Genomic DNA, 25385 nt, shown 5'->3' with positions numbered 1-25385 from the left:
CCGATTAAAACTATCCCATACAGAAGCACCAAGCATTGTAACGAGACTTCTGTCTCTGCCTTCCCCTCAAAGCACCAACAACACAGACCAGGCAAGTCTGAAATTGCCTCCAGCCTCTTTAGGAAAGGTTTTGTTTTTTTTTTTTCAAGAAAAAAAAAAAAAAAGAAAAGAAAACAACACTATTAAGAGGCCAGCATTCCTGCTTTATGCCTGAGCATTAGCAGGCGGCAAAGAATAGCTACAGGCCTTGACAGGAACGAAGCAGACCTTGGGTTGCTGGTGTAGGTCTGTTTTACGGCTGCTGCCTCTGCAGACGCTGCAACTGGCTTTAGGCAGCAGATAGCAGAGGCTGGCTTTTGTCTGCTCGGCAGCTGAACAGGACAGTTATGTCAGTACAAGTATAAAACAGTGGGGGACAGGTTCAAGAGAAGGTGTTGGATGAGGTTTCTGCTTGCCCCTGCACAGACGGCTGCAGTCACATCTCATTAAGGAGATCTCCTGTTAACGTAACGAACAGCGAGGCCGGGTCTGGAGGAAGAGTTCACATCTTTAAATAGACCGAGTGACACTGTCGGAAACACCCAGCCAAGCCTGCAGCCACAACAGCCCCGCTGCAGGTCGATAACGCGACAACTTCTGCAAGAGCGACTCATTGAAAGAAACGAGCGGCTCTCACGCCGCCGGGGTGGGAAAATGAGGAGCAGCAGGGGGAAAAAAAAGAAAAAGTCCCCCACAGTATGATAGAAACAGGCAGGTAGCTACTAGACCTTCTCCTCTTGTCAGCTGCTTTCTGTGCTCAGCAGACCGCTGCGTGAGACGGGACCTCCTCGCCGCGAGCTTCCTTTCGCCTGCAGCGGCAGCTCCGGGCACACGGGGCGTGCCGTGCGGCAGGATGTGGTACCAGCACCCCAAGGGCTCGGAAACCCTGCAGAAAGGCTTGCTTAGATTTCCCCCGGCACCTCCTCGTTGGCCACAAGCCACCCAGGGGGTTCGCTCCCCTCCTTGCAGGTGGCAGCTACCAAAAGAGGACCTCGATGCGCACGTCGCCCAAGACAGTACTGGTCCGACGTGCAGGGGTGTGGGCCAGAAGGTGGTGCTGCAAGAATGGTGTAAACCCAACAGCCTGCCCCAAGCTGGGGTGGAAGGTGCTGAATCACCCGTCAGGCTTGATGGAGCCCCGCCACCCACCAGACCTGCTCACCTGAAACCAACAGGGTCCAAAGATGAAGGAGCCCAAGTAACTCATTTGCCATCTGGGTAGGAGCCCTCTTCTGAGAAATCTGAAGTTACGACCTTGGTTCTCTACCTTGCAAAATTTTCCTCTTTGAGTTTTTTCTGTTGTTGTTGCTCATTCATAAGCATCAAGACCATGGGGGAGGACAGCCATAAATATGGCCCTGATTTCGTTAGTGGGAGAGGATGCTCGGGCAGACAAGTAGCAATCTGACTGCACTGCTGACGTCAGTTTGGAAGATACTTTTGCTGTAGGAAGGAGCAGTAAAGAGTTGTTGTTACAACCAAACCTGAAGTTTAAGAAAAGGGCTCCTGGGGAGGAAAACGAAATAAAAATATTTTTTGAAAAGCCATCCAAGAAAGAGGGACGTTCATAACTAGATAGAGAAAACAGAATTTTAGGGAAATGATTGTATCACAGTCAAGGCCCTTAATGTTTTTGGAATAAGCATTTCCAGAAAGATTAAAAAAAAAGGTTGATTTTCAAAAGGTGATGCCATGATCTCACATGGTCTTCAGAGATCCCCAAATATTGGGTCCCCAAATATTAATACCAGAAGACAGCAAGAAAAATTATTAAATCTAAACTGCTGCTTAACACAAGCCAGAGAATCTCTCTGACATTTCTGCATGAAATTTATTATTTTTCTTTGAGCTTCAATATCTCTTACAAAAAAGCAAAAACAGGCTTGGTTTAAGTACTACCAATGACTGTAGATGAAGCTGTTCTCAGTTAAGATGTTCCAGTGACCGATTACTTCTCTGCTAAGATTCTGTTCCCTTTTTCTAGTGTTACTTTGTCTAGCTTCATTGCCCAAAGACTGCATTGATTAAATAGATTTTTTCTGTTGGTTTTGCTCTTCGGTGAGAAATACCCTGACTATCACAAGGCCAAGAACAGATTCTTGCAGGCCAGCTAAAACCAGCTGTGTATGTTGTAATTCCCCACCTACAATTACTGTTTGATATCTATTTGGGGTAAGAGAAACATATTTTAAATTTTAGACCTTACGCAAACCAAAACATAGAGAATTCTTGGAAACATGCTTCTTTTCAATCAGCCTTCTATACATCGAACACAAACTTTCTAGCTGTAACTGGTTTTGTGGTCTGCAGAGGCTGACTGTGACACTGTGGAATAGCTTTTGATGAGCAGCAACGGTCAGGAGCCAGAAACCATAATAATTTTCTCTGGCCATTGAGACCTTATGGTATTGGAGGTCAAAGGGGAAAAAAAGAGATTTCCATTCTTTGCAAACTAGCTGGCATTCCAATACCCACAGCTTGCTCTCCGCCAGCAGCAAAATCCTCATTATTTTTTCTCTAGCACCAAGGTTTTAAAAATATTATTCTTAAATACTGCAATCAAGCAACTGCAGGGCTTAATAATTGCAGAGCGCAGAGTACCTGAGACTCCAAATTGAACACGCTGCAGCCATCAGCCCCTGCGGTTCCCTCCCTGCTCCCCAGTGCATGGCGTAAGGGTCTATGGGCTGTTGTTTTGAACGTTCCAGGTACTTACAGCAACGATAAATCTGCAGGGCTATTACAGCAATTTATAAAGTAATCCTAACAGGGAAGCACGTTCGGTAGCTGTTCCACCTGGCTGACAGATTGAGCAGAGCCAAGCTGCGCTTGTTGTTTTAGGAGGGACTCGGAGCAGGGTCAGGCTCTGAGACCGGCTCCGGAGTCGCTTCGCCCCGCAGCACGGAGGAACCAGTTTACTAGAAGACACTGTGTAAATATTTTGCTGAGCTGCAAAAGGAGGAAGCATCCCCGGCCCTGGGCTGCCATGTGTCACGATGAGTTCCCAGGCACAATGCTCAATGAAGGCTATTATATGGAAGGGTGTTTATTTCACATTGCAAAGCGGTTGCCAGAACACACAATCACGCGTCTTACCCAACGGCCCTGCGGGCTGCCACGGAGAACTCCTCTCCGAAAGAGAATGAGACGATTATGCTGTGATTAACTCTTTGGCGGCAGCAGTGGGACTTCCCCGGTCCCAGTGCTGCTTAAACCCCCAAACAAAGCAACACCAGAGGACAAACCTTGCCATTGACATCCCCCACATCCCAGAGAGCTAATCAAAACCCTTAGTTTCATCGCGTGCAGGTGAGATCAGGCTCTTTCCTCTTCTTCACTGATTTTATCATCGTGCCTGCTCATCAGCTTTAATGCTCTGCAGATGATCTCCTTGCCTGGCAAGGCATAGGACAAACCGACCTGAAAGGGCTGCACTGTAGCATTGGGCAGATCTAATCAACAATTGAAGGGTTGCTGTTTTGAGGGGAGGGCTGGAGTTGTTTTGGTTTGTTTTATTTTCCCAGGGTATTTCATTTTCACTCCCATTGTCATTTTCTTAATGATGACAAATGAAAGAAGCACCAGGTTAAAAAGCCTCATGCTTGTACATAAAAACACTGTTCCTCTGCTCAGCCTCATCCAACGTCCCACTTTGCATGCTTTTGCCTTGATGACAATTCTGATTTGCTTTAACTGTTTTTTTTTGCACTGGGGCTGCCTTTGAGGCAGCCATTCCTGAAATGCAAATAAGATCAGAATTAGGCCCATTTCAGCCCTCTGTTCCTATCCCAACTGCCTGTTCAAAGCTTGATGGACACGTTGAGCAGCTTCTCCTGTCCCAGGGTCCCAAGGGCAACACCAGCAAATCCTGGACAACCTCACAGAAATAGAAATTATCATTCCAGCACTACAACTGAAAACACAGGATCCTGGAGAAGCATTGCATGACCAGCAGATATCAGAGCTGAGCCCAGACGTCCTGTTTTGCCTCCTTTTATCGTGATAAGATTCTGTCTTTCCATTCTAAAGAACTGTACTGTATGCAACCAGTGGTATTTTCCTGCCACTTTCCATGTGACGATCTTTCCTTTGCATGATGTAATGTAGCTGCATCACTTCTTCCAGGAGGGCGAGAGGGTCACCACCCACTTTGGTGCAACGTGCTGCAGATCAACGCTTCCTAGAGCTTTGTGTGGTGGCAAGAAGCCTGGAGGCACTGTCAGGCTCTGAATGGTGAGTTCATACGAGGAGAGGAGCTGGAAGTTCACACACCAGTACCCACTCCTCTGACACCCCGAGGGCTTTGACCTCGAGGAGAGCTGGCTTGGTTGTGGGTTTACCTACATGATCCACAATCTTGGATTTCCTTGACCTTCTTTTTTGTTGTTTAGCAGAGAGACAAGCCCATCTCATGCAGCCGGGACCTTTTGGCCATGCGTGGCACATTGGGATACCAGTACAAGTTTGGTGCAATGTGACCCTGAGCCATGACTGGGGTCCCCAGGTACAAACAGACCTCCTTCAAGTTACATTTCCCTTTGCTGAGGTGCACCAGCAAGCACAGGACACACTGGCTGGTTCCTGTGAGGCGAAGGAGATGAGCACAACCTGGATTCAGCCAGGGAGCCCAGAGAGGGATCCCTTGTTAGTGCCAAATGCATTGCTGGCAGCACAGGAGCAAGTTTTTGAGTGGAGCAATGCCAACCTTACACCTTCCATAATCCCAGATCACCACATCACATGTGCACAGGAATTCCCTATAGGAAGCAGCACTTTACCTTTTATCCTCAAAGCCCCCAGACCTATGGTCCCAATCCCATGGCCACTGGGTCACCTACTGCCCACGAGACCTGCTGACACTGGATCAGGACCAGACACAGACGAGCCTGCTGCTGCTCTCCTCCGAATCCACAGGAAGAGCTGATCATGACATTGCCTTCGGCATGGGCATTATTTGTATTGCTCTCCCAAAACTGATAGACTGGAGACCGTGGACTTGAGATACTTGGGGTTTCAGAGACACTTGACTTCAGCACAACAGCCCTGAGATCCTGCCACTCTCATGGACACAAGAGAATCAGTTATTGACAGTCACTTGAATAGCCTACAGAGGGGACTTGAGACATTCCTGCTCCTTTGATTCTTTTGGCTCTTTCTCCTTGCCTCACACTCATCTCCAAATCATCCGTAAGGGAGCACTAACCCCAGGAGATGACACGTCTTTGCCTTGGGCAAGAGGCAAAAAGCTTTCTTTGTGAGGTGTTCACGTGGTTGGCTGGGCAAGGAGAAGCCATGACGTAGCTCGACAGAGAAAAGTCATTTTTAATGTTACCAAGAGAACAAACCTGCCTCACGTGCTGGGAGCTACAGCGAGGAAGCTGCTCCCACCCCAGATGTTGAGATAGTTGATGACAGTGTGGGAGGGCAGAGTCATCTGCTCTCTGGATATTTCTGCAATGCTCTCCTCCCCTCACCCAATATCTCTGGCTCTTGTACTTCTTCCCCGCAGCTCTGAGCATGGGACAAATATTAAATCGCTACCTCATTTCCCAGAGAAACCATCTCTTTCCTTATTACCTCCCGCAGCCATTATTTGTCATTCAGTGTGACAATGGCATCAGCTCTCCACAGCACTGTAGGATGCTCTGCACACACAGAATGCACTCTATTAGCTACCAGACACCTACAAAGAGAGCTTGTCCAATGTTCGACGTGACACTCTAGCCCTAGGGGAAAAGCCAACACCATAGAGCTAATCAGAAGAGTCCTCGCAGCCGTGCAGACTTCTTCATGTACCACTTGCCAACGTCACCTCACCCCGGGGTAAAACTAGTAAAGCTCATCTTCTTTCTATGAATCATCCTAAGAAAACAGCCTCAATTAAACTATAAAACGCTGCTGCCACAATGCCAGCTTGTGTGGGAATTTATTTTTAGAAGCAGCTTAAAATAGAGTGTTGTTACCTTGTTAAAAACATCACCTCTGTGTTTTGGTAAAGGATGACACAAAAGCAGTGACACAGGCTCCTGGGCAGAGGCACTTTGTCCCGTGCACCCGGACTTCTGCATGCCACCAAGCTGAGAGGACACCGAAAGCAGGAGGGGAGGAAGGCCAGGCTTGGTCTTAACACCTCACTGTCAACACAACGAGATGCCAGGGCTTGAAGAGAGGAGCATATAGGAATGAAACAAAGATGATCTTGGAAATAAACCTGATTTTTCCCACTAAAAAGTGAAAAGAAAAAGGTTATATGTAACTTCAGGGAATGGACTTGGTTTCCAACAGCCGGTCAGCTGGGTTCTGATGCCATGTGGCCTCTTGATTTGAAACACCACTGCCATGAAACCTGGCCTCGATGCAAAAGCTTGAGTATGCATCAGCAAAGTGATGGCAAAGGGAAAAATAGAAAATACTACAAAAGAAAAAAAAATGGGAAATACTACACACATCCGCCCACAGAACTGTCCCCATGGGGGCATCTTTTCTTCGGTGCCTACCCAGAAACACTGTGGATCATCAAATCTCTTTCAAAAGCAAATGCTTGCCCACAGGCCGAGCTGTGTCCACCCTGTGCCTTCTTGTGCTCTTTACCCTTTCATCAACGATGGAAAATTCATCAATGAAGATGCTGTTGGATCCCAGCTAGATCAAACCCAGAAGCTATACATCAGAAACAACAGTGGGTCATGGCACTGAGGGGCAAAGCATGAAAAGAAAAGCTGAATAAAAATGAAAGGAAAAACAGGAGTTGCATGAGACTTGCAAGTGATGAGGAAGAGACTCTGCAGAAGCCTCTATCAGCACATGTGGCTGCTGCTCCACGACACCAAACCTTCCGGTTCAACTGATGGAGGGGGAGAGCGATGGTCAGAGCACCCACGCAGCACAAGGAAACCTTCTGGTTTTTCAGGCTTGTAAAAACTCAAAACCACCTTAATATTTTGATTGAGGCTTTCCAAGGAGGCTCGCTTTTGAGCAGTGAATAAATATGAAAAGGAAACAGAGGGATGAATCTGATGGAAAATTACCTCATTTGATCGATACTGTTCTGCCACTTTTGCAATAAGCAGATACATATGGGCAAGCACATATGCAATGTCATACAGTTCGGTTTTGTGAAAATCCAAACAGCTTTTCAGAAATGAAAAACAGTAAGAGAAAAAAAGCATTTAAAAAAAAAAGAGAGAGAGAGAAAGAGAGAGACAGGAAAAGTAAGTGACATATGCAAGTGAGAAAAGATCTGAGTTTTGGTGAGGCACACAAGTGGAAAATTACAGAAGGATTGTTTCAGAGGAAAAAAAGCCATGTGTGAGATGGGGCAAGGATGTTACAAAGACGAGAAGTTTTGGTCCTACAAGAAGGCCAGGAGCAGCACTAGGCCGCTGCCAAAGGGAAGATATGGTACAACTGTCCAAAAAAAAAAAAAAAGAGAGAGAGAGAGAGAGAGACAAAAAGAAAAAAGTATCTACAAGAAGACAAGAAACTTGTTGGAAGACATTAGCACAAGAGTGGCTGGGCCACCTACAGATGGGCAACATAGGAGAGGTGACAGGAGATGGATTTACTGACAAAAAAAGGTGTAAGAGGAGACGGAGAAATAATGGCTAGGTCTAAATGCTCAAAGCAATATAATTCTCCCTAAAAGCCCAACCAGACACAGATTTATACACTGCACCATGTGAAAAAAGAAGTCAAACATATTACTAAAAGTCTCGAAGGTTTTAAGCAAAACTCTTTAGAAATGCTGCTTTTATAAATAAAAACAGACCGATAAATTAATCATAATTAATCTGATTAGGATTGTTACACCAGTAAGAATCTTTTACTGCTACAGTAGGCTTTTTTCTCCTCTCTCCAAAAAATCCCTTTTGTGCACCTGCTTTTAACACCACCAGACTAGATAGCACATCCAAATATAATTCAATTACGGTCAGGAGAGATTTCATCCACTCAGTGAAATGCAATGAATAAATACAAAATCATTCACATTATGTCCTCTCTACAGGGATATTTAAGGCTTTTTCTCCCACAGTAAATCAGTTTTATGTAGTTAGAGTCCTTGAAAACACCGAATTGCAAATCTGTCTTCACAGGACTTCATTACTTCTCAAGTTCTCAAAACTTTGGGAAACACTGAGATCATGGAAGAGGGGACAAGAAATCAGCATTCTTCATCCAAGCCCACTCCATGAGCCTAATGCAAGTACTTGTCTTCTGTGCCTCAGTTTCCCTCTTTGTGGCATGAGAACAGTATTCCTGACCAGATGACACAGGAGCTGGAAATCCTAATTCACCACTACATTCACAGTCAGAGATGAAAGGCAAGCACACATCATTTTTCCTGTTTCAGCTTGAATTTCCAGAAACAGCAGATGTCACAGAGGAGATGAAGTTTGAAACTGATAGTTATTCTGACAAACATGTACATTTAGGTGCAGCTAACAGCAAAAGCTAGCTTTATACTCCTTTCTTGCAGAGAAACAAGAAGCTACTTCTTGTCTGAGTTCATTTGCAACCGATTACCTTCGGGCTCCCTCCAACATTTTTGTTTCCATTTCTTATTTGTTAAACACTGACAGCTACAGGGACATAAACAGTGGCTGTGCACCATATTTTTGGTCTCCGCAGGCAGTATCTGGCTCTGTCCCTTCGCGTTATAAATATAAATTCGGTCTATAAAGCTTCATTTGTCAGACCCCATAGAAATTCATAAATCCTGGAATATCACCCTTCGCCACCACCGCCAAAATGAACTTATGTCATAGTCCACTGATACATAAATGCAGTGTCTGAGCCAGAGGGCAAAAATCCAAGCGGACGACATAGAGCACTGACTCCAACACAAACCTGCTGCAGCCCCCCAGGTCCAGCACACTCCCACAATCACTCAGAACCTCCTCCTCGGTGTGAAGTCATGAAACAAATGGTGTTTGCTTTCCTTCCCCCTGGGCCTCAGCTCGAAACACTGAGGCTCTTTAACTAACAAGTGTCTGCTGAACGAAAGGGCATCTATGGGGTGTGAACAGAAGGTGGGTTTTCCATTGAGAAAGCAGGAAAACAAAAAAAAAAAAAAAAAAAAAAGAAAAATGTACAAATACACAGGAGAAAGTCAACTTGCTGATTTTGCAACAACGCAGAGCTTCTGCTCTTTCAAACACCTGGCCCTGCACAAAACCCATATTGTTCAGGCACCGGCATGGTAAATAAACATATTTCTCATTACAAAACTTCAAAGGGGCTGATAAAATCTCTTGCTTTGAGACATGAATTTCATTGTCCCAGGGAGTCTCATTTCTTTTTGTACCTCTTACAGGGCATATACAGCATTGTGGGATGCTGCCACAATGCATGCTGTCACACGGAAGGATGTGGGTGTCCCAGGGTCCATCCTAGGTTCAACAAAATTCGCTATTTTCAAAAGTGATTGGAATGATGGAACATAGTATGCTTACTAAAATTGCTGCTGATACCGGGCTGGGATGGGCTGCAAGTACTTCGGAAGCCAGGATTAGGATTCAAAATGTTCTTGGTAAGTAGTAGAAATGGTCTGGAAGAAAAAAAAAAGAGAGAGAAAAAGAAAAAGACAATTCAGGAATGATGGGTGAACAGTACTAAGGCAGGAACAATCAATGACAGTCACAGGGGAAATAACTATCAGTTTGCAAAGATTTTTTTTTCCTTTTTTTTTTTTTTTAATGAAAAGGATCTCAGGATTACAAAGGATCATGGATGAAACAAGAAGTGGACACCATCACATCAGTGCACTAAAGCAAGCATCATACTCAGATGCACAGAGAGGCATAGTGCTCACCAGATACACAGAGGGAACTTTTCCTTTATGTAGCACTACTAAAGACACTACTGAACGCTGCATTTCAGCAAAGCTGTAGAAAAAGTCCCAACATGGACAGCAAGAATGGTGCGAGGTCAAGAAAGCATAGACTGAGAAAACAGCAAAAATATTTAAATAAATAATTTAAATCACAATAATCTAATGAAAGAGTAAAGACTAAAGAGAAGCTTTGTAACAGTCTCCAAATATATAAAGAGGGCCACAAGGCAAAGACGAACTATCTTCTTGACCTGTCCAGAATAGCACAAGATGTCAGAGCCTTAAAACAGCACAGAGGGAAGCAGGTTACACACCAGGAAAAGCTTCCTGACTGCTGACAGAAAAGCTCCGAGACAGCAATTCAAGGACCATCGTGGGCTCTCCCACACTTGGATCAGGGAAGTTAAGTCACTGCCCATCAGGAAAAGGTTTGGAGCATCTGAGGCTGCCCTGAAGTCTTGATTGTCCTTGCTTCAAGGGTTAAAAATAACACCAGCGCCAGTGACTACCCCACTGAACTTACAGAGAGAAACAGAGACTTGGGGACACCAACTCCCATGACCACATTAAAAGAAGAGCCTGGTCCAGAGGCGTAATCTCAAAAAGACCCTCTACTTAGGGAAATATTAAAGTGCATTCAACGGAGGCCTTGCCTGAATATTTGCAAGTGTTCTGCTTGTGTATGCATAATACAAAATCAAACTATTTATATTTTTGAACAAATCTGCCTTCCCACGCGGCATGCAAAATATTTGTTCACAGGTGAAAGACTGCAACGTGAATGCTCAGAGCACTAATTTCTCATTAGATGTAACTGCACGGAATAATGATGGGGCTGGAGGGCAGGAGTTCAACGGCTGATGAGCAAGAGAAAATATTTTTAGCAATTTTCATCAAGTGTTAAAACAGATTTGAAATAAGTCACCGGCAATCTGGCACGTTGCTGACGGTGGCAGACCTGGTCTGGTGAAGGGTCCTGCATCTTCCTTTGAGTGGCTGGGGGACAGCTTGGTCCCGCCTCACCACCGAACCACAAACTCTTCCCTCTGCACACCGGGTGAACAGGCAGTCTCTGTTCTCTGCAGAGTTCTTCACCAAGGATTTCAAGAAACCAAAAGGGGCTCGTTACAGCCACCACTGCCCCCTGGATGCATTCCCTTTGTGCCCCCAGCAGCATCAAGCCCTCACTGCCACCTGGCTGTAGACAAGCCAGGAAAAATCAATGCCAGAACAGGCATTACAGATGCTTTTAACAGAGGTGAATATGCATCTTAAAAGAGAAGTCAAACAATAAATAAATAAAGAGAGCATTTCAGAAGCACACAGTGATGCTGGCCAGTGCAAAGCTGCCCTGGCTTTAGCTAAGTATCGCTGTCATGTCACTGCTCCACCACTGAGGCATCTCCAGGGCATCTCTAATCACAAAGAGCCACTGAAATGCCATGGGAATAAAAGCTGGCCTTGCTGCCTTGCTGATGCATAAACATTTAAACAGATTTCCTTTCACACTGTCTTTGACAAGCTGAAGCTCCAGCTTTTATCCCACTTTAGTTGGGGTGCATCCTATGAAATGGCAGGCAGACTTCTACTGATAAGCTACATCAATCTTAACTGGAAGGCATCTGCCCCATCTGGGTTGTGAACAAAGAATATCAGATTAAAAGGAAAAGGGAAAAAAAAAATAAAGCAGCAGTCCAGACACTTGAGATAAAGTAGCTGTTATCACCCTCTCTAACAAGGCTGCATGCTTTCTATCTCCAGGCAATGATGCTGTGAAAGTGGTTTGAACACAAATTAAAAATTCACATCCCAGCCAAACTGCCCTTGCTAAGCCAGAGGAGGGTCAGGGCTCTCGTGACCTTTCCCTGCGTGCTTCTAGAAGCTGGTGGCACTGCCATTAATGCTGGGTAGGTCACTGGGCCGGCCATCCCCTTGGCAGGTGCCTTCACGCAGGGAAAGTCCTCGCTTCTTTCCATTTCATGATGAATAAAAGCTTGCAAAACCATTTAACTGGAAAATCTCTATTTGGGGTTGAAAATAACTTTGTAAATCACACAATTGGTCCGGCACAGAGATGTCTGTAAGTCTCCTTTGCAATGGCTTGGGGCAATTGCATATCATTTAGCTCTGCTTTCTGACAAAATAGTAGGTTTCCACAGTGCTGCTGGCAGGGCTTCTTCTCATCTGCCCCCAGTGCTGCATCCTGAGCAGACTCACAGGTCAAGCTGCAGCCCATTAAATGAGAAACTGAAAGCATCTTGGGTCTTGATGCAGCGGCGAAGAACAGATGCTAGCAAAGCTGTGGTTCTCAGGGGGTAACAGAGCCCTGAGTAACTGAATTTCAGCAGCCACTATTCCCCCAATATGAAGAAAAAAAAAATAAAAAAAATCCACCATCTATGTGCTATTTCACCCTGCTGACAGGAAAGAGCTGGAAAGGACCATTGCTTCTGAGCTTAATTACATCCGATGCTTCTAAGGGTGAGGGAAGAGAGTACTTCATGAGCCAAACCCCAAAACGTTAATATGGTACACTGCAGCAAGAACATAGCAACTTCAAAGCTTTCCCTCCCCACACCCTGAAGTGTGAAATCAAAGATATTTTCCCCCCAGTAATGCTTCTTGCTCATTTCCTGCCTGAATTCATACTCTTATAACAATGAATCAGGATTAATTAACACCAGCATCAAGATTAAGACCATGTCTAACAAGGACTTTCTTGCCATCCTATAGGGAATTAACCTGAGCCCCACGTAACGATGGGCTGACCACACTGCCAGCCTCTCAGGAGAAACCAGGCTGCCCCTTAGCACAAGTCTCTTGCTTTGGGGAGACTCAGGCAATCTCCCTAGGTTGGCTCTTTGTTTTCCATACACCTCTTACAAACCCATCATCAGCATTTATTTTCACATTCCTAGGTGGGAAGCAAGAAATCATGCAGAAGCCTGAAGCTGTGGTCTGAGGTGAGTGAGGTGCGCTTTTAGCAAAAGATATTGCAAGCCACTGAGAAGAAGAAATAAGAAAAACAAGTCCGGCAGGTTATGGAGCTCTGAAATCAGTGATAAGCAGCTGAGAAGAAAATTTCTCTGGATCACCCTCCAAATATAAACCTCAAACTTTACAATATTTTCTGAAGTTATCAATTGAACTGAACTTCCAGGTAGCACTTGGACCAAGACCACCGGGTCTTGTCATTCCCATCTCCTGGGCTACTGCAGTTCCTATCAATTGTGTTCAAGGAAAAGGTGATATGAAAAGGTGGGACACAGCCCCTTCAGTCATCTCCCTATACGGGACATACAAACAGCCCAAACCTTGCAGGATTGGCACGGATGCAGCACTCTGTCTCTCCAGACCAGACAATGCAGCAGATAGCTGCAGCATCACAGACACGGTTATGTCTTCACTTTAAGGCCCATGGGAAATCAGCAATACACCCTCTTTACCCAAGTCTTGTGTACACATTTAAAATGCAATGTTCTCGAAAGAAATCTTCCGCTGTCAAGCATGACATGGTGTCTATGGCAGTTCCTACTGCTATTCATTCATCCTTCAGTCAGCCCTATCAACAAGAAAGTGATTCATGTGGCACATTTCTAGTGCTTGTTGGTTTTATTTTACTTCGGTATGGTGTTTTAGAATTTTTTCAAGACATTAAGAAGCGTGACCATTGCCTTTAGACATCATAAAGGACGAACAGAAAAGCAAAGAGAGCCGCAGGCAGAGGGAAGCAGTAGGCACTTTAACTTTTTCACACTTCTGCAGAGTAAAAGTGCTCTGCTGAACCAAAGGAAGTGGAGCAAGGCTATGAACTGAGATTGAACCAGCAGTTCACGAGACTTAAATTTAAGACATAATGAGTGATAGAAAAGAGGATTAAAAAAAAATAAATCACTTTCCAGCCTCTAATATACAAATCTCCCGGCTCCTCCCAAGAGCAAGCACAAGAAAGCTCCTACCACTCTTCCCACCCCATCAGCAGCATCACACCTCGTGCAGTACAATGCAACACTTGTGCAGTCACACTGGTCCAAAAGAGAAACCAGAATCTTCTGGGGGTTTTAGGCTTTAGTAGCTTGATAAAGCAGCCCTACAATAAAATGAGCTCAATTTGCCACAAGGTGGTCAACAAAAACACATCTGTTTTTGCAGCACATGCTGAAATGCCACCATATATTGATATCACTGAAGCTCCCACATATTAGCAATTTCTGTGCTTCCACCACTCACATTGTTAAACCTTCTCATCTGAAGGACGACACAAAAGAGTAACCTTCAGCACAGCATTCTGGACTAATAGTCATTTTTCAATTCCACTCATGTCACAGACTGTTTGTACAGAGCACAGCTGGGTTGTTGTTTTTTTTTGTTTTTTGTTTTTCTCCTTATGACAGAGAAAAAGGTAGCAATTTTCTTCTCTGCACAGAAGTTCTGCTGTACTTTTGCTGGATGACACACTGAAGAACCACAACTGCACAACCCAAAGGAGACAAACGGCTGATGCAAACGGAAAACAATGCAGCAAAAGGAAGTCTTTCTGTAAGGCAATTACTTTGTTCTTTCAGGGGCTTTTTTGGGTATCTTCTTTCCATAGAAAGTTTCCACTACAGTTATTTAAATGAAACTTGCATGTATTTTTGGCCTCAAACCTATAAGGCTGCATAGCAGGAGCTCTGCTCAAAGTCAGTAAAACAACATATAATTGTGCCCAGTTCCAGGTTCCTGAGTCAGAAACCTAGAGAAAACATGAGGAATTCCCCAAAGACATCTGTGAGATACTTTCTTAAACTCAAGCCTGATAAGACCTCAAAATCTCATTTAACAAAGCCACTGGAGATGTTTTATGGTGAGACACAACTGGCTGCAAGAACATGAAAAGCAGAAGTCCAAAAGTACCTGCACAGGCACATAGACCTTCACTGGACAGAACAAGAGAGGGAAGAGGGAAAGAACAACAGGAAAACCCTCCACCAGGAGTCATACCATCACTTGAAACATCTCCAGGTTGGATCAAACTCTTCACACTACTGGGTTAGAAACACTCTTCTCAGGATGCAAATTTTATCATGGATTATTATAATAGAAGGGTTTGGGCTGGAAGGGACTTTACACCCCATGTGGTTCCAACACCCTGCCATGGGCAGGGACCCCTCCCAGCAGCCCAGGCTGCCCCCAGCCCCATCCAGCCTGGCCTTGGGCACTGCCAGGGATGGGGCACCCACAGCTCCTCTGGGCAGCCTGGGCCAGGGCCTCATCACCCTCTCGATGAATAGTTTCTTCCTTATATCTAATCTAAATCTACCCTCTTTTAGTTTAAAGACATTACCCTTCATCCTATCGCTACCCACCCATGTAAAAAGACTCTCATCTAAAAAATATGACTGAAAGGCCACAATGAGGTCTCCCCAAAGACTTCTCTTCTCCAGGCTGAACAACCGTAGCTACCTCAGCCTGTCCATAGGAGAGGTGCTCCAGCCCTCTCATCATCTTTATGGCCCTCCTCTGGACCTGCTCTAACAGCCTCACATCCTTCTTGTGCTGGGGGCCCCAGACCTGGATGAAGTACCCCAAGTGGAGCTTCACAAGGGCAGAGGAGAGGAGAAAATCACCCCCCTCAACCTGCTGGCCGCTTCTCTGTTGAAGTCTCTCCTTATGTCCAGGATTGCCCCGACCCAGCTGCAGCACCTTGCATTTGTTGAACCTCATTAGGTTCACATGGGCCCACTTCTCCAGGTCCCTTTGGATGGCATCCCTTCTTTCTGTTGTATCAACTGCACCACTCAGCATGGTGTCATCTGCAAACTTGCTGAGGGTGCCCTAGATCCCATGGTCTATGCCGCTGATAAAGACATTGCACAGCACCGGTCCCAAGATGTTGATGATCGTCTGCATTGTAGGACTCAGATGCAGGGTGAAAAACCACCATGAGAGATGAGCTCAGCATGGGTCAGAGCTTCAAACCCAGGCCTGAGCCTCAGGGTGATTTTGGGACATCTGTGTCCATCTCCAGCATGCTGCTGGCCTTCCCCTGAGTGCAGATGGCTGTGCACTGAAGCAGTTTTTGCTTCCTGGCACTGCACAGCAATGCAGTAGCAGCACGTAATACACAGCATTTCTGTAGAAGACTTACAGTCCACCCCTCAACCCTCTAAAGGGGTTAAATAACGCAGCGAGCACGTGTTTCTTGTGGAAAAATGACTCACAGGAAGGATGGCAGCAGTGTATTGCCATAAAATATTAAACATAATAGGTCTCTCTGCCCCGGAATGAAAGAATAAAAAACAAGGTAAGTGGACCTGTGTTTTTCTCCTGGTTTTCTCAAAGTCACTAATGGCCCTCTGGGTCCATGAACAGATGTCGACAGTGTACTGCAGGTACCACATTTTATTCACTGCAAATTATTGCCTGGCATTTAATTAAAATTTTATTGTGGTGATTCCGATCAGCTCTCTCCACAGCACCACATGGACTGAAGAGAAAAGTGGATCTTTGGAGTCAACGAGCCCAGTTCATCAATAAAATACCATAGCTCTGAGAGGGGGGAAAAGCGTGCAGTGTGAGGTCTGGTTAATTTGATGGTTTTTCCCTGTTCGGGGGCCTCAGGGGGCTGTTCCTGGTACTGACATCTCATCCGAACCAGCATGAAGTTGGCTGCGGGAAGAGCCTGGCTCATGGACCATGTTTTTCTGCATGGACTCATGGGCATAACGCATGGTGCCTTTGTGACAGGGGATGGAGGAGCCACACTCAACAGTCACCTGGCCAGCTTCAGAGGAAAGAACTTTTACTTCAAAAGCCTCTCTCTAGACAGCTCCATTTCCCACATCACAGACCTCTTAGGAACAATCCCAGCCTCTCCTCCTGATTACCTGGGGGGTGCATCTGTCCCCCTAATAGCATCATCCGATCTCTCTGTTGTTTTTTTTTGCCTTAAAGTGACAAATGACCGCTCTTGCTCCATTATACCAGCAGGAACCGTCGGGGACAGCCACAGCCAGCACATCCCGTGGAGGAAGCAGCGAGCAGGCTGCTCAGCACCAGGCTGCTGCTCCGGGACTGCCACTGTGCACAGCCACAGCTGGAGGCTGGACAGGAGCACGAAGTCACCATTTCTCATGCCCTGGTGACTTCTGTAAAGCCAGTAGCTACAAGCATTCAGGAGACCTGGGGCTTACACACAGGCTCTCAACTATACGAGAAGCTCTGCAAATGATCAAGGGTGCAGAGGCCCCATGGTTGTCCCTGCTGCAAGAGAAGAAAACCCACCCCATAAGATAGCCAAATCCATGAGCAAGACAACACAGCCAAGGGAGAAAACTTAAAATAAATAAATAAATAAGACAAAACATTTTTAGCTGCCTGTCTGTTTAGAAAAACTGCCCTCCTCACAGAATCACAGAAGGGTTGAGATTGGAAGGGACCTCGGGAGATCATCCAGTCCAACCCCCCTGCCAAGCAGGGTCACCTACAGCATGTTGCAGGCACCTTCTTGGAAGCCCTGAAGCACAAAGCGGAACACAAGCAGAGTATTTCATGCCAAACTGCGAGGGATTAGGGACTGCTAAGAAAAACAGTGGCAACCCCTCTCTGCCCACAGCTCGAGTAAATTGGAGGAAGAAAAGAGACATACAATCATCAACAGCCAGGGCCAGGATAGCTTAACACATCTGCCCTCTAGCACAGAGTACTGGGAGAAACTCAGCCCTTTGGGTTTAAAACTAAGAAGAATTTGAAATATCCCAGGGCAAAGCAGATGTTAGCTCCTCTCTGGCATCTCAGGGGTCACAGTGCGACTCCTCTCCAACCAAAGCTGCAAACCTCCCTGCTCTAAATGTACCTGTAGATGCTTTACCTCTCCATGCAGCTACTCTGGGAAGTCAGGGAAGACAGCCCTAGAATGATAAATGCAAAATTAAAAGCTCAATAAATAATTAATCACTGAGGTCATGAAATTGTAGGAATCTGTCCATCTTGCTCTCTGCTCTCCTGTTAATCAGATGAGTCTCTGCTTCAATGGTGGGTGAAGCGGTCCTGAAAGAACCATAATTTCTGCACACTGCTGCCATGAAGCTCGTTCTGGGTGCCATATAAATCAATAGCAATAAATCTTTGCTGAATGCTGTAAAGACTTTAAGAGTGTTAAGCAAACAGAATGCCTCCAGAGACTCCAAAATAAAGTGAGATGCAAGTTTGAGTAACTTATTAAGGTAATTATTAAAATGCATGCTCGCAAAACATCAAATATGTATAGCATAGACAAAACCTCCTTTCCTCTTTCCGGTATCAGCCTCTCCACAAACAACAATGAAAAAGAGCACTCTGAAGCACCACAAATAAAATACACTGCACATGAGAGCTAGCAAAGCCACCCCATCTCCCAGCTGCCGTAACCCTTTCTCTTCCCCCTGCCTATGCATTCTTCCTCCAAGTTTTGTCTTCAGTGGTAAGCTCCCTGAAGCCAGTTTTTCCAATATGTGCAATTTCTATGTGACGGTGTTATTTTGATTGTGAACACGTCGTTAATGATGATGAACGTGAATGCTCAGACCAGAAGAGGTTTATCCCACAGTTGATGCATCACAAGGCTTGGAGGATCCTCCAGAGATATGCCTTAAATACGCCTTAGTCCCCAAATCCAGCCTGCAGCACACACACCAAGGGGGCAGGCTTGTGGCTGGAGGTGGCTGCACCACCACCCATGGTCCCAACACCCTTCAGCTGCGCACGTGGCAGATGTGCCCCTGTGCAGAGGTGCAGGTTGGCATCCCAAATCCGCCTCAGCCACGCATTGAAGACACGATGGGCTCTAACAGAGCCAGCTGGGGCCATGGTAGAGCAGGACACCCACTGATGGCTCTAAAAATCCCTATCACAATAAATCAGCCACATCTGTAACGTCTTACGTTTCTCTAACTCAAGGTCCAAACCATCACTAGTCTGTGGGCAGACCTGATCTATTTTCAGATATTTTTCCTCTTCAACAGAAAATCTGACTCTTATTTTATTTTTTTTTCTCCTGAGACACCATCAGACAACTCAGCACCAGGCTCCAAACACCAAGCTGCCCTTTTTCCAGCACGCTGGGTAAAAATCTCCTGAAAACACTGTTCCCAATTAAGGCGAGCCCTTATGAAACCAGTATCACAGCCACTTGCTTAATATATTTCTCCCTAGAAGAACTTACAGAGTTTCCTTGATGAACCCCCAAGCATAACAGTTTCCACAGTGATTACAGAAAAAGCAGCAGTGCCAGAAATAACATTATTAAATGGAAAACATCCCCTGCGCTCACTCTCACTCACGCACACACCCATCGAGCGCAAAGAGATGATGATTCCTCGTGGCAACTGGCTACCCACCCTGGGCAAACAGAGTTGGAAATAGTTATTGAAAATATCACTTTTCAATTAAATGTCTTGGTGATGGCACAGCAGGTACCCTCTACACACACAGACGCAACAACGTACCCTTGGATAGTGATTTAATCCATGACCGTATTCTAAAAGCAGCTTCCCAGATACGATATTTTTTTTAGAAATGTGCATAAATGACCATTTTGAATGGCATGTCCTGTGAAAAGCATTTTAGTATTAACACAGATCTGATACAAAAGCAGGAAAGAAAAGTACCAAATTATCAGAGCTTATCTAAACTTTCCCCCCTCAACACTCACATTCATTCAGTTATTTGAGGTCTAAGGCTTGCAAAATTGCAGTTTCCATTCACGTGAAACTGCGTCTGTATTTTCAGGAGGCTCCCACGCTCGTCTGGCCCGTGCTGGGTACGAGAAGCCTGCTCTCTGAGCACAGCCAGACAAGGCTCCGCTGCTGCTGCCACTGGACCCACACGGCATCTCAGGCTTCCTATTGCTATTTCCCAAAAAGAGACATTTTTCAGCAAAGACCTTCCCAAAATCATTTTCTGCAATAAGTACCCTCACCAGCTTCAAGCTCTTCACTGGCTTATTTCTCTCAATAAGTGAACAACATTATTTAGCTTTTTCTTTTATTTATTTAAACCTCCATTTTTTGCTCCTTAACAAGGCACCAGTTCCTGTCCTTGCATACATCTTCACCTGTCCACCCTGTGTCCTTTCAGAGATTTCAAGCCTTCACCAGCCAGGAGCTTTGCTTGTCCTGGGAGGAGCTCAACAAACTCATCCATGTGAAAGAGGATCCCATTTGTCACCTTGATTTGCATTAGAAATAAGTAGAGAATGTTACAAACTCATATTCACCTAGGAAGATAGACAGCACTCAAACTAATTGAGGATGGCAAAAAAATGAGTTAAAAAAAAAAAAAAAAAGTGTCCAGTTTTGAATTTCTGCGATACCTTTTGTGCTCAACACAACTGACACATCCACAACCAGAAGCTCCTGGGACAGGCTAGACACATCGCTGACTGCCAGCAAAGACTCATCTCCAGGTCGGAAGGAACGGGATTTGAGGATTTCTGTTATGTTCACACACTGCATTGCCTTTGTTTCTGCTTTTACACCTGTTTACTTAGAAAATTTTAAATGCTGCTTTAACATTTTGGCACACCATTTCCTATCTGCTGAATAATTCTGAATTCTGATTAATGCAAATACGAAGACAAAGTATTTTCTAACTTTGCAGCAAATCCCCACAGGTGGATGACAGATCAAAACATGAAGGCAGCAGACCATGTCTACGGCAATGAATTGCAGGCAGAATCAAAAAGCAACTATATTCCTTGGGGACCATAAGGCAACCAACATCTCATTTGGGACTTTCCCTTAACTTCTTTAAAGACCTAAAACCTGCATAATGCATAATAAAACTAACACTGCAGGCATTTTCTTCAGCAGAGAGAAAGCAGAGCACTGTCTTAGGGTTACGAAAAAATTCTTCAGTTTGGCAGTAATGGTTTCAGCTTTCCTCGCTGTACTGTTTCTGAATGCAAACAGCGCCATTTAAAACAAGGTTAGCAAAAGCAGCAAGGGTTTGGTTTTAATAAACACTCCTTGAATTAAAAAAGATTGCCTGAGCAATGATACAAACCACGGTAGTAAACTCATTAGACAGTGAGTCATTACCGTAGGATGCTATCAGATGTGAAGATCCAGCCCGTGCTGCTGGCGGGTCGGCTTGTATGGCACGAGGAAGATCTGGGGCGATTCTTGGATCTCTTTTACCCATTTCGGCAGGTTTTCTGAGTGGCTGCTGGGCCATCAGTGCTGAAAAGCAACAGTTTCCTCAGGCTAGCGTGCTCGTGAACCGTAACTGTGAATCTTTACCATAATATGTTTTCATAGTTATTTGTAGTCATTCACTGTAGCATGAAGCACTTAGAATATTATTAAAAATAGTACCCATTTACTTTTATTTAGCATTTTTCACACTGGTGGAAAAACTCTGTGGTGTTTTACAAACTGCTGCGGAGGGAGTGTGGCAATGATCCTGGGAGGGAGGGAGAATATTTTTAACCCCATTTTACAGAAGTGGGAACCAAGGCATGCACTTTTCCACAAAACGATATTGGCCAGAAATGCCTCTGAATTCTTGCAGGACCCCTTCCAGCAGAGATCCTCACTTCCAGAAGAAACGTACACTTCTTCCAAGCTACAGTGGTCGCACTGTTGCATCCCAGCCAATCTTCTCACGTAAACATGGTGGTGAAATGGTGGGTAAGAGTGGTTTCTCTACAGTTTTTGTTAATTTTAGCCTGAGAAAATCATGAAGGAAATACCTGAGCACTACAGGCAGGTTTGTGGGAGGTAATTAAACACCCAGCTTAAACTTCCCTTCCAACTCAGAAAAGCTTCACATTTTTGGGTAGATATCTACAACACTATTTTTGTACTTGGTTCTATCCTGACCTATCATTGCACTGTTTTGTCCCAAAGTCAAACATTTTGCATCTTCAAAATGCATTCAGTTTTGTTTCAAACACAACCAACACTATTTCCCTCTTTAAAACACAGAAAGACCCAACAGGTTTTTGATCAGTTCAAATACAAACAGAAAGGCTTTATCCTGCCCCTCCCAGCCCTGATGTCCCCCACAAGAGAAGTCTCCCAGTTCAGACCAGTACTCAGGCTGAGATTCAGGACACCTCAATCTCAGCTGAAGAAATCCCTTCACTACTTCTGCAAAGATGAATTGCTGAGAAGAGCCCTTCTAAGGAGAACCAGTCTACTAACACCATGCAATGCTCATCCTCCTGGAGGCTGCATCTTCTCAAGGAGAAGGCACTACCTTCAACCTCCCTCAGTCCAAGCTATCTGATCCTCTGCAAAGAGCCAGCTCTGCAGCTGATAAAACCTGGTGTGCTCCTCCACAAGGGAGTTTATCAGATTTATAGCCTAGTGGTAACAGGGTGGCACCTGCAAATTACCAGCCCGTTACCAAGTCACAGCTCACCCCAGCAGAGCAGCCTGCAGCTGCTCCTGTTTTACAGGTGGTGGGTGCATCCCAGTGCTTTCCAAAGCTTGTAACCTTCATGAAACTTCTTTTTCTTTTTAATTGCTATTCACTTCATTTCAGCCCCACATTCAGTTTTTCTCTCTCTCTCTTTCTATGTATATATTATTTTTATCAGTAAATCTCCCCAGAAGGGAAGAAAACCAAGAAAATTGAATACAGGGCAAGAGGAAACACAGGAAACCCATGGGCAGCTATTTAAAGAGTCAGCGATGCCTCATGGAAAACCCTGAAACACATTCCAGTTAGTGGCAAACCTGCTGCTGTGGCTCTGGGTCACTGTCCCCTTGGGGTCCTCACTGCCCCCCAGAACAGCAGGGGGTGAGCAGAGCCTGACCCTCTTTTCTGGGCATCTCCCAGCACCTTGGGGCAGGAGCTGCCACATAGGGTGGTTCTCCTAAATCCCTAAGCTATTTTGTGAGCCCTGTACTCTGCCACTTAAGTAACAACTGCTGATGCACCTTCACTAGATCAAACGGTTGGAGCCTGCACCTCATCACCACCAGCAGTGACAGAGAGCTCTAAATCATTCACCCCACAACTTGCCTTCACACAGTACTTTTGGGGAGCACCTGCACAATCAAGCATGTGTCTTATCAGCCTTTTACCCCAAGACCATACCCTACCCCAGGCTGGGAACACAACCAGCTCACAACTCAACACCTCTTGGGTCCCTTCATCAATGCCACCTCACAGACTGATGTGATGTTGCCCATAGGTGGGGGGAACATAAAAATAATCACTCATCTTAAGGTGACCGAGGCTGCTCCATGCCTATGTGAGACTTCAGCCTACTAGCAGTTCCTATGAAAACTGACAGCGTGCTGTTACACAATGCGAGGTTGTGCCTATTTTGTGCCTTTTGGGTTTTGCAAAGCAGTAATTTGCCCTTCAGGAGAGACCATCTTACCAAGGCTGGATTTTAACCCAGAGGTAGGAGCACGGCAATAAAGACTTCAGGGAACCACTACACTTAAAACTAGGTTAACTGGGAAGAAGGCCAGGCTCAATTTTGGGGGAGTCCCTTGAGGCTTCCCCTCTAAACTGTACCGCCAAATGAGGGCTTAGCAAACCCCTCCAGGTCTCAATGCATCTGAGAGCAATATTGCTGCAGGAACCCAAATCCCACATCTGAGTTCAGCTGGATCTAGCCAACTTTTGACACGCTTCACCTTCCTGCCTAAAATCTGCAGGTCTAATAGTAAAGCAGAGCAAAATAACAGAAACCCCAAAGCCTCCCAGTGCTGCAAAGCCTAAATAATGGTTTAATGAACACACATCCCTCCACAGCCTGAGGAAGGAACGAGGCAAGGGCTGGATAAATGGTGTGGGAAAGATGACTTCGGATCTGGAGACTGGGGACCTGCTGAAACTGAAAATCTCATTTGCACCAAAAAAAAAAAAAAAGTAATCTTTGTACAATAAGTCTTCCCACAATGCTGAAAATGCTCTACTCAGAGTTTGCACCATTTGCCACAGCACTTTGTGCTGATGAAAGAAGCTGCCCAGGCCTCAAGGCAGTGCGGAACAAGCTGTCCCTGCACACAGCAAGCCTGTTTGGGGAAGGTAGGAAAACTTGACTTCACTCATGTTTTCCTCTTACTTAACCCCACTATAAAATAAAAAATAAAATAAAAATAAAAATCACTGAGTGGAAAGAAAATGCCCCCAAACCAAAATTTCCATGTGACTAAAAAAAAAAAAAAAAAAAAAAAGGCTACAAAAATACCATCTAGATGTATTTAGATGGATTGGTTGTCATCATCCCTCCTAGGGAGAAGGATTCTCAGATTTCCATGGGGCAAATGCTCAGAGATCTCAGTCAGCTCTTCAGGGCAAATTTCCTCACCTTGTCCTGCCCCACATGTGAGCCCTGCTCACCTCCTCAGGAAGCTCAGAGCAGTGGGCAGTGAGTGAAAGCCAGCGCCGTGCAAGCTGGTCCCAGCCTGGGTTTATTGGGGAGGTGGGGCTGAGCTAGCTTCAAGGCTTTGCAAAGAAAACGAGGCAAGGTAGAGGGTAAGGAAGATTTATTGCACATTTACCTTCACCGAATGTTTTCTGAATGACTGAGTAATCCCCTAGTCCCTTTAACGCAGGCCCTCCCCGACACACAATGCTTCCTTTGATGCTCATTAAAAGGTTCACCTTATGCAGGCGTGTAATTAGAGCTGGGCAGGATTAAAAAATAAATAAATCCCTGTTCTGATTTCTGCACCAACTATAGAGACCGAGACCCCAGCTGAACATGCAAAGCCAGCCTGGGAAAGACCACGACTCCAATTCCTGTCGTGCAGCAGCGGGAGCACTCAGCACAACTCGCCTCCACCAAGGTGGTCTCGGCAGAGCCCAGGAGAGGGAGCACCGGTGAGAAACCGCTCACTTGCAGGCGTGGGTTAACAAGGGGAAGGTGGGAAGAATTCGACAAGTGTAATGGGCAGAGTGGAAAACAGAATAAATATTTCCCCTGCATCCTAACTGACTGCAGATCCCAGCAGAGCTATAAAGATCTCCTAACAAGCAGCCTTTTTAAAGTCAGAGACAATGGTGTTGAATGTATATTTTAAATAAATTGCTTTCCTTTCCAGAGTTGTTTTTTTTTTTTTTCTCTCCTAAGTTTGAACCCTTTGCCAAGAAACTAAATGCTTTAAAGCGCTGTAGAAACGGCGAGTCTGCTGAAACACTTTTTGCATTCAACATGTGCAGCCAAATGTGGCCAGAAGTTATGACGGCAGAGCTCAGAGTCAGCAGGAACTTCGGCGATGAGGGGAGACGGAGGAAGCCAGAGCGAGGCCAGCTTCTCTAACGCAGAAGGAGCCACCCAACATGGCCAGGGGACTCGGGCAGTGATGAGGGGCAGGGAGTTCCCTGGAGCCCCTCGGTGGCACCCTGCCACCCTACAGGCGGGTCAGCCACGGCAATTTCCCTGGCCAGGACATGCTATCCTGCTAAACCAAGCCATGGCAGCGATCCCCACAGCTCAGGAAAGGTTCAAATCAACAGCACTTTCATAGTTAACTTCAGAATAAATATTATTTTCAAATCTGTTTCCCAGGGGACTCACCCCACT

At 45.5% G+C, this 25385-nt stretch overlaps 1 protein-coding gene across 18 annotated transcripts in view; it reads right to left on the bottom strand.

The window, feature by feature from the left end:
* The window catches only part of HIVEP3 (HIVEP zinc finger 3), a 305019-nt gene that overhangs the window by 87765 nt on the left and 191869 nt on the right, over positions 1-25385 (bottom strand). For 12 of the 18 annotated variants that reach the window (XM_013095706.5, XM_038167234.2, XM_013095702.5 and 9 more), the window contains one exon: positions 9492-9586. The exons of 2 other annotated variants lie outside the window; for them this stretch is intronic. The gene's annotated coding sequence lies outside the window, so the exon portion shown is untranslated. Of the gene's footprint in view, positions 1-767; positions 825-3135; positions 3243-9491; positions 9587-20931; positions 21084-22093; positions 22156-25385 lie in introns of those variants that run through there. 4 more of the 18 variants (XM_072027293.1, XM_013095710.5, XM_013095711.5 and 1 more) reach the window with 4 other exon arrangements.

The sequence above is a fragment of the Anas platyrhynchos genome, chromosome 24, assembly GCF_047663525.1.
Source record: "Anas platyrhynchos isolate ZD024472 breed Pekin duck chromosome 24, IASCAAS_PekinDuck_T2T, whole genome shotgun sequence".
NCBI lineage: Eukaryota > Metazoa > Chordata > Aves > Anseriformes > Anatidae > Anas > Anas platyrhynchos.
The sequence above is the reverse complement of the archived record's forward strand: the minus strand, read 5'-3'. Positions and strand labels throughout refer to the sequence as shown.